Raw genomic sequence first — 18,462 nt, forward strand, 5'->3', positions numbered from 1 at the left:
CCACTTGTAGAAGAAAACAGGAGAAAAAAATTGTAAAGCACATGTCTGGCAAAAGATAAATAATATATATAGAACTCTCAAACTGAACAATAAGAAAACAAACAAGTCAATAAAAACAATCTAAGTGTTTGCACAGACTCTTCACCGGCAAATAGCACATGAAAAGCTTCTCAGCGTCACTGGTCATAGGGGGAAATGCAAACAGAAGCCACAGTGAGATCCCACTTGCACCATTAGGAAGACACCAAGTGTTGGCGAGGATGTGGAGGAAGGGGGGCTCTCATAGCTGGTCGCTGGGAACGTGAAACGGTATGAACACTTTGGGAAAAGAGTTTGGCAGTTTTTTTAAAAAGTTGAACATGTGATCCAGTCATTCCGATCCCAGGTTTCAAAACCCAAGAGGCAAGGAAACCTACGTGCATACAAAGACTTGCACACGAATGTTCATAGCAGCTTTCTTACAAGAGACAAAAACTGGAAACCACCCAAACATCCAGACAAATGCACAAACAAATGGAAAGACACAGCAACCTGTAAATGCACCTGAAAATTGCTCTGTGAAAGAAGCCAGACAAAAAAGAATACGATCCCATTTATATAAAATCCTAGAAACTGAAAAGTAGCATGCAGTTAGAGACCGAAGGGCTGGGACTGCTGGGGGAGGGCGGGTGGAGGACGGGCGGACGGGCAGACGGGAGGAAATTACAAAGGCACAAGCATAGATGTGTTCATGACGGTGGTTGTGGCGATGGCTTCCACTCATCAAATATGTTTTGAAACCTATCAAACTGGATACTTTCTGCATGTCAGTTACACTCAGTAAAGAACTGGGTTTCCTGCACTCCTCTGAGCCTGTGGCATTATCAGTAAAGAAAGCATCACCTCCCTCATTCGTTCATCTGGGTGTTAGCATCTGTTGGGTGCCCGTTGGGTGCTCGACCCTGGGCATCCAACAGTGAGTGAGACGGAGGCCCCGCCCAGTGAATTCACGCCCCTGATGCCATGCCACAGACACATGCGCTGACCACCGGGTGTTTGTCAACCAGTAGCATCTCGCTTCTGTTGGAGGAATAGCGATGTTTTAAGCTGAAGTTCGTTGGTGAGGGACAAACACCAATAGGTCTGGGTGCTGGCCACACGGTACACATGCCAAGTGGTCCCACTCCCAGCTCACTCCTGGCGGGAGAATCCAGTTGTATTTTTTTTTTAATGTTTATTTATTTCTGAAAGAGAGAGCAGAGCATGAGTTGGGGAGGGGCAGAGAGAGAGAGAGAGAAAGAGAGAGAGAGAGAGAGAGAGAGACAGAATCCGAAGCAGGCGCCAGGCTCCGAACTGTCAGCACAGAGTCCGACGCGGGGCTTGAACTCACGAACTGTGAGATCATGACCTGAGCCGAAGTCAGACGCTAAACCGACTGAGCCGCCCAGGTGCCCCAAATCCAGTCGTATTTTAAATGAGATAGGGGTTGGGGACATAAGTAAGCAAGGCTGTTCTTTCGTGGGCTTCTCCTTGGGAGTTTTGGTCCGGTTCCAAAACAATCTTACTGTGTCGCCTATTCCTTATCATAAACACAGAAATTCAGATGACTCATTCAGTGTTGGAATCCGTGTTACATTTTTTATTGTTGTAGTTGTGGCTCTGTTCTCTCCGCGGAGCCTAAATTACTTAGAAAATACATCATTTTATATTTATCACAAAATAGATCATTTGACAAGTGTAAGAAAGCCCACCACTTGTGGCATTTAATATTTCTTGTGTAGGATGGAACTGTAAGTTTTCTGGAAGCGAAGGAACTACCAAACTAATACTAAAAAGTCAAGAGAAACAGAAAGAGGGATTTAAAATCTTACAAGACCCAAGTGCGTGACGGAAACAGATGAGATCATTGGCCTGCTCTTTGCCACTGCTTTCTCTCTGGCCTGCGAGAGCCCCCTCCCCACCCAGGAAGCCCTCCTGTCCATGGCCCTAGCACTTTCCAGACTGGTGAGAGTGGGCACGGCCGCTTGGCCTCTCCCGGCTGTCCCCGCTTCTGTGGCTCGCCTCTGCCGCTGCCCCAGCAGTGCCCCGGCCTCGCTGCGCCCCCTGTTCCCTCAGCAGACATGTCCCCTCCCCGGCAGCCCGCCCTCTCTGGCCCGGACACTGCAGTGGCTCCCACTAACAGCCGGCTTCTGCCGTTCCCACGTTCAAAATCCCCACCTTCTGGTGGGGTGGGGGGGTCCACATACTGCGAATGAATCCACAGTCTGGCCCCCCTGGCCCTCCACCCTCCACACCCGCCCTCTGAGCCGGGCCGCGTCTCAGCCTCATGGCCTGACGGCTCCCTTTGTCCCCGTGGCCTTTCTGCCTGGACAGCCTTCCCTCAGACGAGACCACTGCTCGACCATCGTTCTGTCCTGTCCTTGATGGACAGCATCTCTGAGACGCCCTCCCAGAGCACTGCAAGCTCAGGGCCGCCTCCTCCCGGACCTTCTGCTGTTGCCCCCACTGGCTGCGCATCCTTCCATCTTTCTCCAGGTCCGTCAGCACCCGGGACCCGTGTATACGTGTGTACGTGTCCTGTCTGTCCACGTTGGTTGCCCTCAGGAGGATCAGCCCAGTGGGGCAAATAAGACCCCTTGGCACCGCGGGGCAGGTGACGAATGGCGATGAAGGATGGCAGGCATATCTGTTTGTCCGCTCGACGGGCAGCCTGCAAACGGCTTCGGACCGGCGACTCCTGCTGTGCTCTCAGCAGGGGAGAGTCATGTCATTTCCAGGTTGGCATATGATGTTAGGATGTGTGACCAGGGTGACCTACGGTGACACACAAGACCTGTAGGAACGTGTCAGGTGCAAGAACCTGCCACTGCCGGAGTCAGGGGGAGGTGCGGGTAGGGCGAGCTCAGCGTGTGTGGCGCCCATCGTGTGCGGTGTGGTCGGCAGCCCAGGGAACCGTCCTCTGACGCCGTTGCCTCCAGAACCCATGATCCCTTTTCCACGAGCAGGAGTCTCAGACACAGGACTATGCAGACATTAGATCCCAGATGACGCCAGGGTCTGTAGGATGTCACCACGCCTCCCGCAAGGGAAGACTAGTCCCCGAGCTGACCCGGGGCTGAGGTTCACAGGACCAGCGGGTGACTGACAGGGGGACCAGACAGGGAGGCGCTGTGGCCGCGGACATCCCAGAGCAGGAGATTGTGACTGTTTCCAGAACTATCACAACGGGTGGGGCTGAGGTTCATTCCCCTCAAAATTATTTGGGCACATTCTTCTATTTTTTGCCACTCTTTCAACAAGGATCTGCATTTGATTATAATAAAAACCCATGAGCCGTGGCTTTTGAAAAGTGAGGGTTCTGTTTTCTTACGGAGACATCCAGAGGGTCCTGGGTGCTCTGCCCTCTTGTTCAATGCCGGGTGTGCCCTGTCACACACGGTCACAAGGTGCTGCCCCACGTGGGCGCCCACGTGGGCACCGACACGGCCCGGCGGGACGGATGAGGAATGGGAAACAAGGGTGAAGACTGGCCCTGCAGGCACCCGCCCCTCTTTAAGCCCTTTCCCAGAGGCCCCACCCAACGACTCCTACTTCTGCTTCTGCTGCACGCCTGGTCACCCCTAACTGCAAGGGAAGCAGGAAGCCAAGATAGTATTTTTAGTTGTCTGCACATTGCAGGCAGGGCTCAGGGTTCTTCAGGTAGGAAACAGGTGAAAGGTGGGTGCTGGGCCGGTGACCATCCGTGCCAGCCACACCCGGGAGGGAGCCCCTGGCTCCGGGGAGGTCAAGAGGCCGAGGCGATGCCACGAAGCAGGTGCCCAGCCTATGGAGAGGCTCATCCGGGAGCTCCGGGCCAGTGCCACCCACACGCGGGCCACGATCGATGCCGCTGGAGACAGCCTGCTTACGTGCTGGAGAGCCACCTCGGAAAGGCAGCCGGTTGCCCGGGAACTTGACGCACCCCGGCAGCTAGGCCGGCGGATGAAGACGCTCCCCTGGCAGCACTCGAACCCGGTGCGGTTTCTCCATGAGCATAAAAGGTCAAGGTGGAGATGCAGAGGCTCGTGGAGGGCTCTGTGTCCCCCCAGGTTCCTCCCCACCCCCCACACCCCCATGGACGCTATTTCCATCGGGCGTTATTCTCAAGAGCTCATCCGAGGAACAGACCTCGCTGCCTCTGTCGCCCCTGACACTGACCCAGTGCTGGCCAGCTCCTGACCTGCCACTCATCTCATCGAGGGTGTGAGGACACCGTGCGAGGCCACGTCAGGCACGATGCCGGAACCAGATAAAGAGACCGCTCCACCGGCATGTCCTCGGCAGGGGGAAGCGAGGCCGCATCTAGGAACCAACTGTATAACATGGTCCTTCGGCCTCAAAATGTCGGCTTTTATCATTTTGGCTGCAACTTGAAGGTTGCTAGGCTTTATTTCTTAAGAAGAAAAAGAAAAGATTGTTTCCACATTGTGGTTTCTCTCTCGATTCGGGGCCTCATGTTGCTAACTGACCATCCAAAACTTTTCCTTTTCTTGTTTTTTTAAATAGAAATCTGCTCTCACAGCTTGTTGTCTGGAGCTGACTCGGGAGGTTTCGACCTGTGGGGGCCGCTGGCGTGGCCGTGGGGTGAGTGCTGCACGAGGGGGTTCTAGGCACAGCTGAACAGAACGGCTTTGTGCTCTGATGACTTTCATTGCTCACTTGGGCCTCGGAGACTAGAAATCTCAGTGGCAGTGATTCCCCACGAGTGAAGCCTTTGGCTGGCTTGCCTGGGGCTTTTACACGTCCACCAACATAACTACGGCTTGTCGAAGGCTCTGCGTAACTATGAGGCACACTTTCTGCTAATGAGTTAATTCCATTCTCAAAATAACTGAAAGAGATGAGAATTATTATCTCCACCTTATAGGAGCAAACTCAGGGTCCAAAAATTTATTTCATCTTACTTAAAAAATTTTTTTTAATGTTTATTTATTTTTGAGAGAGAGACACAGAGCATAAGCAAGGGAGGGGCAGAGAGAGGGAGACACAGGATCCAAAGCAGGCTCCAGGCTCTGAGCTCTCAGTATACAGCCCGACGACGCAGGACTCGATGCCATGAACCCTGAGATCATGACCTGAGCCGAAGTCAAACACTTAACCCGCTGAGCCCCCCAGGTGCCCCATGAATTTAGATAAGCAGCCCAAAATGACACAGTCCTTAGACAGGACATGGTGCAAATCCCAGTCCTTTGGGCGGAGGCCTGGGGTGGAGTCTTCCAAGGCGGCACTGACATTGAAACGTCTCTTGAAAGAACACTGCTACCTTCTTCAGGAGGGAGGGGGCTCTTCTTCATTCTAGCCCACCAGTTTTTAGCTAAACATTGGCCATAAAATTCAGTCTTTGTGGAATCCTTTTATGCACAAGCATCGCATTTAAGCTTCCTGCACGTGACATTATCAGAGCCCCATCCACCTCAGGGGGTTAGCAGTGGAGCCCCCATGGGGCAGATGAAGAAACTGGGAGGGAGATCTGAGATTTGTCCAAAATCACAGCAACGCGGGGTCCAAGTGTCCTTCTCAAGCCCCCTCCTGCTACCTCTTTACTCCGGACTGGCTGCAAAGGACAGAAACCACCCCCAGGCTGGTGCTGGGAACCAGAAGGGGAACACACAGGGGCAGGATGGCACGGCCTTGGGGATGACAGACCCGGGACTCGGCCCTGTCTCTCTTCTCCGTTCTCAATGCTTGTTTCGCTTGTTTTCTCCCCTCATCATAGCTTGGGGTATGAAGCTGGGGGGGTGGGGGGGCGGGTCTCTTCACTCTCTTCCTGTTTTAATACATTCCCAGGAAAGGATTCTGCTCGGCCTAGACCCAAGTGGGGCCGGCGCAGTGCCCCAAAGAGGAGGTGGTGAGCACATAGATGACCATGGAGCCAGGCTCATAATGAAAGTGAAGCAGGCGGGATGGGGGTGGGGGTGAGGGGACTGTGACAAATAGCAGAGCCCACGCTGCACATAAAGAAAAGATTGTCCTGTTGGAATGTAGGCTGAGTGTAGCCAGAGATCCCAGTTTTTTTGAGAAAAGCAAGAAATCCAGATTTTTTATGTTAAATGTCTTGATTCTTTTGAAAGCTGTCAGCTAATTAAAAATAGATTTAAAACATCGCGTGGGCGGAACAAAGCCCTTCTGTGAACCAGATGGGACCTCCCAGCTATCACCAGTTTGCAGCCTCTGGTGGAGGTGGACCATATAATAACCGATATGACTGGCCCTCCAGCCCAGGGACGCTGAGGGGCGTCCACCAAGCCCAGGCTCTCCCCCACCGGCTGTGACTCCCCAGGCAGGCACTTTTCCAGCAGGCATGAGAGTGGGGAGTGGGGGGCCCCCTGGAGGCACCGCGCAGACATCTTCCTCTTGCTCATCCTGATCACCACACCCTGGAACTCGGCTAAGACCTGGGCCCACCAAGGCGGGGACCCAGGAGGAAGGTTGAGGAGTCTGAGCTTTGAGAAGCAGGGAGGCCCACGGGCAAGTTGGGCTCTGACGGCGTCACGCCATGCTCCCAGGAGTGTGTTCTTTTTATCTGGAGTCTAGGCCACCAGCAAATGAGGGTGGAGAGTGGGTTCTGTCCTGAGGCTGCCTGCAGAGAGGTGTGGACCAGCAGTGGGATCTGGGACAGCAGGGCCTCAGGGACACTGGGCCTCTGGGGTCTGGTGGGAGTTTGCAGGTCTTCTGAGGACTCAGTGTCCCCTGCTCACTCTTCTTTTCCACGTTGTCTACTGGTCATGGTCCTCACGACCTGGACTCCACTGTGACCTCTCCACCATCGGTGTCCTTCAGCTCCAGCACTGTGAACAGCCCTGTCTCTTCCTTTTAATTCCACACTAAGAGACTGGGCACCTGCTGTGTGCCTGGGACCCTGTTCTAGGAGATGGGGACACTGTGGTGAAAATGCAGACACACAGGCCAGTCTCAGAGACACCTAGGTGTGATCAAAGCGTGGGGCTCAGACTGCACGGCGAGAAAAGGGCTCTCTGAGAAGGTCAGGCCTAAGTGCGATCTGACCGATGAGGACCTGCCAGACAAAGAGGGGACAGGCATTCCAGGCAGCTGTGCCCCTGTGAGCATGGGGAACAGGCGGGGAGGCTGGGGCCAGGCTGTGGCACAAACTCCACCTTGAACCCAAGCATCACTGCAGGCTGGCCTGCGTGGCCAGCAGGTCCTTCCGCTCGTGCCCAGGGATACATGTCCTTCCTGCTGCTTCCCCCTCTGTTTGCCACCCAGCCCTTCCAAAGCACTTCCCTGTTGCCATCTAATTGAACATGGCGTCTGTGCCCCAAGGGTATGTCCTGGGAAACAGAAGCTGGGACTTTGGCCCATGTTTGCGCTATTCCAAAAGCTGTAAGGTGTTTCCACAAAACGCCCTCTGCACCTTCTAAGGCCCCACCTGCAGAATGAGAGCACAGTGTGGGCATCTTCCTGTGCAAGTGTCCACACATCAGGGGCTCAGATTGGATGGAAGTCATGTCTGTCACCATCTAAGTTTTTGTGGAGGATGCCCTCTGAGGACCCCAGGGGCTGGGGTTCACACCAGGTGGCTCTCCACTATACCCCATTCCCCCCAGGGCCGCTGGGAACCAGAAGAGGGAGAGAGGAGGCAAGCCCTTTCCCTGGAGGGCAGAACCCAGAAATCTCACCTGTCCGTCCTTCTCCTCACACCTCAGTCCGAGCACAGTCACATGGCTCCATCCCAGGACCCTTTACTTCTGTTGCCTACAAACCAAGTTCCTGTTTACTGCACAAAAATAAAACTAACCATGTCTGGATCACTTTTATCTTCATTTTTCTTCTCTGATCATGAAAACAGTACATACTCAGTGCTAAGAATCCAGAAATAGGTAAAGACCATAAAACCACCAGGAATTCCAGAGCTAAGTTTAAGACTTACAGGGTGGGGCAGTATCGACTGGGTGGCTCAGTCCGTTAAGCATCCAACTTTGGCTCAGGTCATGATCTCGTGGTTTGTATGTTCATGTGTTTGAGCCCCTTGTCTGGCTCTGTACTGACAGCACACACCCTGGAGCCTGCTTCTGTGTCTCCCTCTCTCTCTGCCCCTCCTCCACTTGCACTCTGTCTCTCTCTCAAAAATAAACATTAAAAAAATTTAAAAAAAAGACTTATGGGGTCATAGCATACACATAATTTTGTAACCTTAGTTCTTGCATGGCAGTATAATCCTGGTAACCTCCCCATATCAATAGTGACCTATGTTACCATCACAGTTGTTTGTGACATGTTTTTTTTTTTTTTTTTTTTAATTTTTTTTTTTTTTTTAACGTTTATTTATTTTTGGGACAGAGAGAGACAGAGCATGAACGGGGGAGGGGCAGAGAGAGAGGGAGACACAGACTCGGAAACAGGCTCCAGGCTCTGAGCCATCAGCCCAGAGCCTGATGCGGGGCTCGAACTCACGGACCGCGAGATCGTGACCTGGCTGAAGTCGGACGCTTAACCGACTGCGCCACCCAGGCGCCCCATGTTTGTGACATGTTTAAGTGATGACCATGATGAACTTGGAGATGGCTGTGATTTGTATTTATTTGACTACTGAGGGTGAACATTTTTTCACATTTATTGGCCATTTTTATTTTGTGTGTGTGTGTGAATTGCCAGTTCATATCCTTTGACTATATTTTAATGGACTGTTCACTTTTTTCCTATTGATTTGAAAAGAAAGTCCATGTTACATATGAAGGATAATATATTAGCACTCCTATAGTGCTTATGTGCACTAAGTCCTTGTAATGTATGTTCATTTAATCCTTAGGTTGGTTCTCTAAGGGAAGTACTGCTGTAATCCCCATTTGACCCTCCCTAGGCATAGGAAGAATAAGCAGTGTGCCCAAAACTGTGTCGTGGTATAGTCCAGGGAGTTAGAACTGGGATTTAAACTCAGCATTCTGGTTCAGGTTCTCACTCTTAACCACTAGACATTTTAATTCATGTTTTGCCAGCTATAGATTTTACAAAATTGGTTTTTCCAATGTGTCATTGGTCTTTTCATTGTAAGGTTTTTGTTTTAAATTGGTTTTTATTTTTTTTTTATTTATTTAAAAAAAAATTTTTTTTCAACGTTTTTTATTTATTTTTGGGAGAGAGAGAGACAGAGCATGAACGGGGGAGGGGCAGAGAGAGAGGGAGACACAGAATCGGAAACAGGCTCCAGGCTCGGAGCCATCAGCCCAGAGCCCGACGCGGGGCTCGAACTCACGGACCGCGAGATCGTGACCTGGCTGAAGTCGGACGCTTAACCGACTGCGCCACCCAGGCGCCCCATTAAATTGGTTTTTAACATATATGGTCAAATCCATTAATCTTTTCCTTATGGACTTTGGAGTCCCTGGGTGGGCACTATCTGGAAAGTAGGGGGCAAAGTGTTTCATATGTACTTTTCCAAACTTGCCGAGAACTTTTTGGTAAGTGAAGAAAATGTCAGAAAGGCGCATAATGCTACGGGGGCCCCAGCCTGGGCCGTGTGGGTGAAGCCCATGGCACCTGTTGCCCAGGTATGAGCTGGCCTCCTCGCTACCCTTTCCTCCCCCCATTGGGGCAGCACGACTCGGGCCACCCCTAGCTGCTGTGCAGATGCCAGTCATGGGTGAGTACTCCGTGCGCTCCACAGCAAATCTGGCTTCTCGGCTCCTTTCTGAGCACCTCTTCCACCCAGAAGTCCTCCCAAAATGCTGCCCCGCTTCCAGGCCCAAGCTCAAGTTTACCCTCCTCTAGTTTCTTGCTCCCTTCAGCCCTCCAAACGACTGTCTCGACTCTGGCATTTGTGGCAGGTGCACTGCGAGAGCTGGAAGGGCAGTGCACCTGCGACCGTGGGGGCAAACGCTAGGCGGTCAGCGCTCGGGGCTTTCTTTCGACTTCAGCCCTTGAGTACGGAGGTGCAGCGGCCTGCAAAGTAGCGCGGACCCACCCGCAGGGGTCCGGCCCCGGGGCTGCAGGGAGCAGCGCGGACCCACCCGCAGCGGTCCGGCCCGGGGGCTGCAGGGGCCTGGCCCGGTAAAGTCGCAGCGCGCCTGAAGGATCTACGCTTGAGGCCGACTTTGAAGTGCAAAGACTAACGCTCGCTTTGAAAAGCGTTCGAAGACAAAAATCTCCGAAAGCTGGGGCAGCCTGCATACACCGCGCCGCCGCCACAGACGGCTACGCTGAGGCACCGAAGCAGCCCGCCCGGCCTTTGCCCCGCACACCGCCGCCCCGCGCGCTCTCGGTGCCACGTGACGGCGCCCCTCCATCACGCGCGGGGGGCGCGGCGCCGCCGCCACTCTCTCGCTCATCCAATAGGAAACGGGGACCGGGTGGGGAAGGCGGGCCCTCCCGCCCCTCCGCCGTCCGCCCAGAGCGGGGCGGGCCCAGCCGCCACCCACCAGTGGGGTCCCGACGAGCCTGGCTGGGCCGCGGCGAGGGGGCGAGGCGCATGTCAGTCAGGCAGTCCGGCCAATGGATTCGCGCGCTGCCCTTGTGCCCGCCCCCGCCTCGGCCTCCCGGCGCCCGCGCTGCCTTCCCTCAGGCCGCCACGGCCCGCCCGCCCGCGCCTCCATCCGGGTCCTCGCGCGCGGCTCTCGGGCGGCGGCGGGCGGTGGGTGCGAGGGCTAGGTCGTCCCCGCGGAGGGCGGCGGCGGGCGGCGGCCTCTTCTGTGAGCTCGAGGTGGGTACGAAGATGGACGGCGAGCGTGGGCCTGTCGCCATTTTCCTTCCCTCCGAATCCTAGGGCGGTAAAAGAGGGCAGCGCTGCGGGCCGGCCGGCGCGGGCCTGTGGCCAGGCTGGGCGGGTAGCAAGCGGGGGCCGTGGCGGCGGTGGCGGCGGCGGCGGGCAGGCGGGCGAGCGAGCGGGGGATGGGCGCCGCGTGGCGCGGACGGCCGGCCCCAACCCCCTCCGCTTCCCGCCCAGCGCCTCACGGACCGGGGGGAGGGGTCATTCTTCACATTCTTCACCCCGCCCCTCCCCCTGCTTCAATCAAACTTGGGCGGGGGAAGTCCCGCCCCCGGGCCGCGCCCATTGGCCGGCGCTGCCTCCCGCTGTGGCGTGACTGGCTCTGGGCACAGCTAGGTCTCCCTGACGTCACCTCCGCTATCAGGTTTGTGGGCCGGGGAGACCTTGGCCTTGGGGGCTGGGATGCAGGAGGAAGGTAGGAAGTGCGGGGGGAGGGCCGGCGCGGGCGGGCGCGGGCGGGCCCTGGGCTGGCTCGCTGCCCCTAATCCGCCCGGCCGGGCGCCGCCTCGGTCCCGGAGCAGCTGTGCGGCCGGCTCCGCTGCGGCGGCCGTCCTTGGCGAGGGAGCGGGGCGGGCGGCGGGAGGAAGCGGGCTCCCGGGAGTCGGGCTCGTGCGCGGCGACCTGGGCCACCGCCAGCGGCCGCAGCCCTGAGTCGGGGCTGGTCGCCCTGCAGGCGGGCCGGCTGGGGCCCGTCCCCGGCGCGCTCCGGTGAGGAATGCGTAACCTTTCTGTCCTTGGCCAGCAGTGGCCTTCCGTCTCCAACTTTTACAGTAGGGCCTGGCCCCCTGCCTTCCGTGTCAGGGGAGGGCGTGTGCTCCTTTCCAGCCCTTCTTTCTCGGATAGACTTCTCGCTCGCGAGAGGCTCGGCCGGCGGGAAGAGGCGGTGGGAGGCCGTGAGTGTTACGTTCCTGCCGCAAATGAGGAGACGATGAGTTTTCCTTTTTTAGCTTTGCTGGTAAATACTGCTGCCTTGGCCCTCGGTTCCTAAAGTGAAAACCTCGGTTAGCAGTCCCCCGCACTTCCTTCTGTTGGCCTGAGAATCATGCAATAATGTAAGGAGATTTAGGGTCAAATTTTAGATTTGTATGTAGTTTAGAAAATAATCGTATCCAGGTTTTTGTGCTGAATGGAGTTTAGGTTCATTTACAGTATGTTCAGGGAGTGTGTAGTTAAGGAAGTAAAAACTTGTAAGATACTTCGGGTTTTGTGAGGGTGTTTGATTTATTATACACAGTTGCTAAAAGTGTTGTCTTCAAACTTGTGAGTTTTTTGAGAGACAAACCTCTCCCATTTCTCCTGAATTCAGTTATAATTAAATAGTATTTTTAAATGTGTTGCTTGGGTACAGGCAATTATGGTTGATAGTGGGAAAAGTAATGCGTTTGGGTAGTTATTTTGCAGTGATAGCTAGAAGATCCTTTTCTTCATGTTGAAAGGGGCTGTGCGTCCTTCCCTCTTCACTAAATTGAAGCTCTGTTAAATTTGAGAGACTGGAGAATTATGCAGGTGTGAGGGAAACAAAACACCTGTTCAGAAATGAGAGGAAATTTGCAAACGACGGAATTCAGACTTCTAGAATGAAGAGATCAATATTATACAAGGTAGTCTCAAATGGTTAACTCCTTAAGGGCATTTTATTTTTATCACGAACTAGTATTTCTTGCTTTAGAGTACAGCACACTAGATATTTGTGCTTTTTTTTTTCAATAGCTAATACAGTAATAGCTTTACTAATAGTGGGAATTGTTTTGTATTAAGAGCTCTACACCATTGTTTCAAACTGTAGGTCTTGACTCCTTGGGTCATGAAATCTCTTCAGCGGCTGGTAGCCAGAATTTTAAAAAACTAGAATAGAAAATATTAGTGTGTTACATGAAACTTGATTCAGTTCTGTGCATATATATATTTTTCCCCCGAAATCTCTTTTTCTGAGGGTGTCAAAAAGGTTTGAAAGACAGTACCTCTCAAAGATATTTTTCTCCCTTATAGGACTGGTCTTCTGCAAGGAATACTAAAAGCCCTGTTCATTTATATTTGGTGGAGGGTGGTCCCCTTAACTCTTACTTTCAGGAGTTAGGAAAATAGATTTGTCACCAATGACCTGATACGTTTTAATCATTTAGAATTTTTAATATTCTGAGAAGCTTTTATTTAGACAGTAGGGTCTCAGGATATTAATTCCAGTGATTTTTTTTTTTCCCCATGTCTAGATGAGAGTAGAATTTGGATCCCCAGTAATGAGTTGTCAACATTGCCTCATGTGACCTCAGGACTGGAGTAAAAGGAGGCCTGGTCACTCTTGCCCTTTGCCTGTATGGGTGTTCTGAGCATTGCACAATCACTTAAGAGTGGACTTCATTAAATAACCAGATAAAACGAGACTCCTGACCCCTTTTTTTGGTGCCAAATCTTTGAAATCTAGAGTGTATTTCCTGGTTGCAGCACATCTGGGCTAGTTGCATTATTGTGCTCAGGAGTGACAAGTGGCTGATGGCTACCGAATGAATAATGCAATTCTAGTGGATTGTCTATCTGCTTTTTAAAAATTAGCTTTCTCTAGCTGTTTGCAGTTTCATATCAGCAGAAATGTTCCCTGTCTCTACAGCTTCATCTCAGATGTGGGGAAATTGCATTAGGTGATTTCTTAGGCTCTTTCTAGGTCTAAGATATACATATTCTGAGTCAGCTGACAACTACACTTTTGTGAAGTGTTACTTTTGTTGCTCTAAGAATATCTTAAGAGACTTTTAGATGATCTGTTTTAAAATGACATGTTAATGATGAATATGATTTGGGAGTATTTTGTTCTGTTAAGTCATTATTTTTTGCTTTGTGTCAGTATTCATTATCAGGAAGTTCTATACCAGCTTTCTGTTCACTTAGGAGGTGTTCTCTCCCCCAGTAGTTTTTATTTGGTCAATTACATGATAACTTAATGTATAGGAGGGAGCGTGTTTTCTTAGAATTCACTTTTGTACATTGTAGACTATGAATTGTCTACCTAGAATATAGATAATTATAGGAGACTGGAATCTAGATTTAAAAACCAGAACCTACCAGAACCTTTTCTGACTTTTGTGGATGGGTAAAGAATACAGTGATTTTTCAGTCTGGGAACATATCAGTATAATGAAAGATAGGAAGACAGCAGATTTTAAAGGATTGAGAAATAATGGTGTATATATGAGGACTGTCGAGCAGAACAAGTCACCCAAGTGGAACACTTCCTCACCCTTAATATTTGCATAACATTGTAGGACTTATAGCAGAATTTTTGTAAGTATACAGGTGTAGCATAGAATGCAGTTGTGGTAGCAGGGAGCTTGGCCCCAAATTAACACTCTGCATTGGAAAATTTACAAAGGGATACCAGGAATTGAGGTAGCATTAGTTACCTTTTTAAAAAATTTCAGAAAATGAGATATTGCAAGAAGAAGATACAATCAAGAACATCTATGTACCTGCTATATATTTAAGTGAATGAAAAGGTATTGTTTTGGAAAATAAGACCAAGTATTTTGCTACATAGAATTTGACATGGATCCTCAGTACAGTGTTTGGTAGAATAAAAAATTCAGATGTTAGATTAGAATTAGGTTAGTTTTCTTTTCTTTTTTTTTTTTTTTTAATTTTTTTTAACGTTTATTTATTTTTGAGACAGAGAGAGAGCATGAACAGGGGAGGGTCAGAGAGAGAGGGAAACACAGAATCTGAAACAGGCTCCAGGCTCTGAGCGGTCAGCACAGAGCCTGACGTGGGGCTTGAACTCACGGACCGCGAGATCATGACCTGAGCCGAAGTCGGCCGCTTAACCGACTGAGCCACCCAGGCGCCCCCTAGAATTAGGTTAATTTTCATTAGAAAAACATACCTAAAAACATCTTGTCAATTTCACATGTCATCTTATGTTGATGGAGTGATCCCTTGCTAAATCCTGCATATGCTCTGCCAAAGGAATGGAAATAATGTTTTTACTATTCAACCAGCATCATCAGATAAATAGCTTCATTAATATTCAACTGGATATTCGAAATCAAAGGAAATCTTTATGAAGTAGCCAGTATTCTATTTGGTTACAAGTGAAACTGAATGATGGGCGCGAAGGAAATGTTTTACTTTATTTGTATGGAGGTTTGGCAAAAATGAAATTTATACAACTGTAGATGGCATCTGAATAAAAGTTTTTTTTTTAATATGAAATTTATTGTCAAATTGGTTTCCATACAACATCCAGTGCTCATCCCAACAGGTGCCCTCCTCAGTGCCCATCACGCACTTTCCCCTTCCTCCCACCCGCCATCAACCCTCAGTTGAATAAAAGTTTTTTAAAGATAAACTTTCTGAGCTACTTTGATAGTATGTAAATTAAGGTCTGGGAAACTAGACTTATAGAAAGTCAACTTCTTTTTTTTTTTTTTTTTTTTTTTTTTTAATATTGTGAGAGAGCGCAAGCAGGGGAAGGTCAAAGAGGGGAACTGAGGATCCGAAGCAGGCTATGTGCTGACAGCACAGAGCCCGATGGGGGGCTCGAACTCATGAACCATGAGATCATGACCTGAGCCAAAGTTTGTGCTTAACCGACTGAGCCACTCAGGCACCCCTAGAACATCAACATTTTAGCTCAAGTTCAAATTCTTAATAGGTATGAAGTATGTCAAAGGTAGAGTAGGCCTGTTACTGAACTGAGTTTAGCATATTTTAAGAATTTAGAAGCTAGTTTGTTTAAAATACTATATTTGTAAAATTGATAAATGCAGAAGTGAAATTTACATATTTTACTTCATTAATATGTAGCCTTCAGAATGTGTATTCAAATGTGTTTTTCAAACTATGACGCTTAACCTTTTGGTCATACACTTTCTTGCAAATGTTGATAAGAGCTATAGATTATTGCAGAAAAATTGTATATACAATTTCTGGGGGTTACTGTAGCCCTTTTTGAAGCCTGTTATGGATGCAGGTTAAGAACCCTGACTTTAGGCTGTTGACTATACAAGTAGTGTGTTAAATAGTATGACATAATATCATACACTGTCATTTACTGAAATAAGTGGATTTTAAAAATAAGTATAGATATAGACAAACAAGCTTATTCATAATAACTAGACTTGCCTCTTCATAGCACATTGTAAATTGACAAAGCAAGTTTTACATTGAACATAAGTATTTCTATCACAAGTATATCTAGCAAAGGGAACTTTCTCTGAGACAGTTTCTCAAATTGATACAATTTGGTAAAAAGGAAGAGTTACTTGTTGAGTACTTCTGGGTCATTAAGGTGCTTTGCACATGTTCCCAGTTCTTTTTTTTTTTTTTTTTTTAATTTTTTTTTTTCAACGTTTTTTATTTATTTTTGGGACAGAGAGAGACAGAGCATGAACGGGGGAGGGGCAGAGAGAGAGGGAGACACAGAATCGGAAACAGGCTCCAGGCTCCGAGCCATCAGCCCAGAGCCTGACGCGGGGCTCGAACTCACGGACCGCGAGATCGTGACCTGGCTGAAGTCGGACGCTTAACCAACTGCGCCACCCAGGCGCCCCAACATGTTCCCAGTTCTTAAAACAACCCCTATGAGGTGTGCATGTTCGTTCTCTAACCTGAGATAAGAGAATTAAACCTTGAGAGGAGGTTATGTAATTTACCCAAAAACACAGACACTGAGTACCTGCTTGACCCCAAAGCCATTGGCCTGAATTCCTTCCCTATACTGCTATGTTGTGCTAAAATCAGTTTCTTAAAATACATTTTGTCCAAGTTCAATTGTGACTTTTAATCATAATTTTTATTTTTTAAAACTTTATATTTTGAGAGAGTATGTGTGTTAGCAGGGGAGGGGCAGAGAGAGAATCCAAAGCAGGCTCCTCACTGCCAGCACTGAGCCTGATGTAGGGCTCAAACTCCCAAAACCATGAGATCATGGCCCGAGCTGAAACCAAGTCTGATGCTCAACCGACTGAAACACCCAGATGCCCCAATCACAGTAATTTTTAATGAGTGAGGAGTATCAAGCTACAGATTGAGGTAGTATGTGAATAAGCATAGAAAGTGGATATATAAGTGTTACTTCCCCAAAAATTTATCTGAAAGATCAAATTCACATAGTTTTAGCTAGTAGCATCTTGTCCAAGAATGTTTTAGTTAACAGTCCAATAATAACAGGTAACTGAGCATCCATTATGTACTTGGCATTGTAATTGGTGCTTTTTGTATTTTATTTTGAACCCCTCTTAATAGCCATGTAAAATTTGGCAGATTTTTGTAAGTTAAAGTAACAAAGGCTCAGAGATTACATGATGTAAATAAATATATGGGGAATAAAGAGCCAGGATTCAGATCAGGTCTTTGATTCTGAAATACATTTTACAGAAGGAAAAGTTTCAAGAACTGAAAATATGCTAGCTTACCCATATTCCTTTCTCTTTCCTGGTAGCCAAGCATTATATAGTTGTGATTGTGTACATGTTAGGGTTTTTACTTAACCTTATTTCTTAATGAACATTTCCATGGGTCCTCATAATCTGTTAAGTTCTAGTATATGGATTGTGTTCTGTGTTTCTGAAAGCTTGCTTAATTAAACACGGCCTCCTCGGGGCGCCTGGGTGGTGCAGTCGGTTAAGCGTCCGACTTCAGCCAGGTCACGATCTCGCGGTCTGGGAGTTCGAGCCCCGCGTCAGGCTCTGGGCTGATGGCTCAGAGCCTGGAGCCTGTTTCCGATTCTGTCTCCCTCTCTCTCTGCCCCTCCCCCGTTCATGCTCTGTCTCTCACTGTCCCAAAAATAAATAAATGTTGGAAAAAAAAATTTTTAAAAATAAATAAAAAATAAACACGGCCTCCTCTCAGCTGTCAGATTTTAGTTTCCAAAATTTGCTCTTATCCATGCTTTCTGGAAAGCTGAGGCTGAGAACCATCAGTGGATCATAAAATCAACTTACTGTGTATAATGAAATAGAAAACGTAAGAGTAAGAGATAGTGTTGATTTTTGAACATAGACAATTTATTGTATTGGTAATACTTAGGTATAGACATGTATGAATACTGTTTATTTTTTATTTTTATTTTTTTTTAATGGCATCAGGTGACGTTCCCTTTTTTTTTTTTTAATTTTTTTTAACGTTTATTTATTTTTGAGACAGAGAGAGACAGAGCATGAACGGGGGAGGGGCAGAGAGAGGGAGACACAGAATCTGAAACAGGTTCCAGGCCCTGAGCTGTCAGCACAGAGCCCGACGCGGGGCCCGAACTCACGGACTGTGAGATCATGACCTAAGCCCAAGTCGGCCGCCTAACCGACTGAACCACCCAGGCGCCCCTATGAATACTGTTTAGAAACATGAGATGTTTTTCTTGCTGTAGGTTGTGGAAAGAGGGAAACCACTGCTGTAACGAATACTGATGCTACATAGTAGATATGTTTCCCCTGCCCCTTGTTCATAAACATCCAACTTTATGTTGTGTATATTTTCCCACAAAACTGAGGAATATTTTAGTAGTCCTTGGTATGTAAATTGCCACATTACTTTCTACCAATATGGTACTGGATTTACATTGCTGGATCAGGAAAAATAGTACAGAGTAAGCGAGATTGTACATTTATTTCATTTTTAGATACCTATGTTTGAGGAGGATTCAGACATGTTTTAAATGAGAAAATTATTTGGAGTTGAGGGTTGGGGTAAAGGTACCAGCCAGTTTTACTGTTGGCTGTCATTTCTTTTAAAAGAAC

Source organism: Puma concolor, chromosome D4 (genome assembly GCF_028749965.1).
Source record: "Puma concolor isolate L17-30 chromosome D4, mPumCon1.1.hap2, whole genome shotgun sequence".
Lineage (NCBI taxonomy): Eukaryota > Metazoa > Chordata > Mammalia > Carnivora > Felidae > Puma > Puma concolor.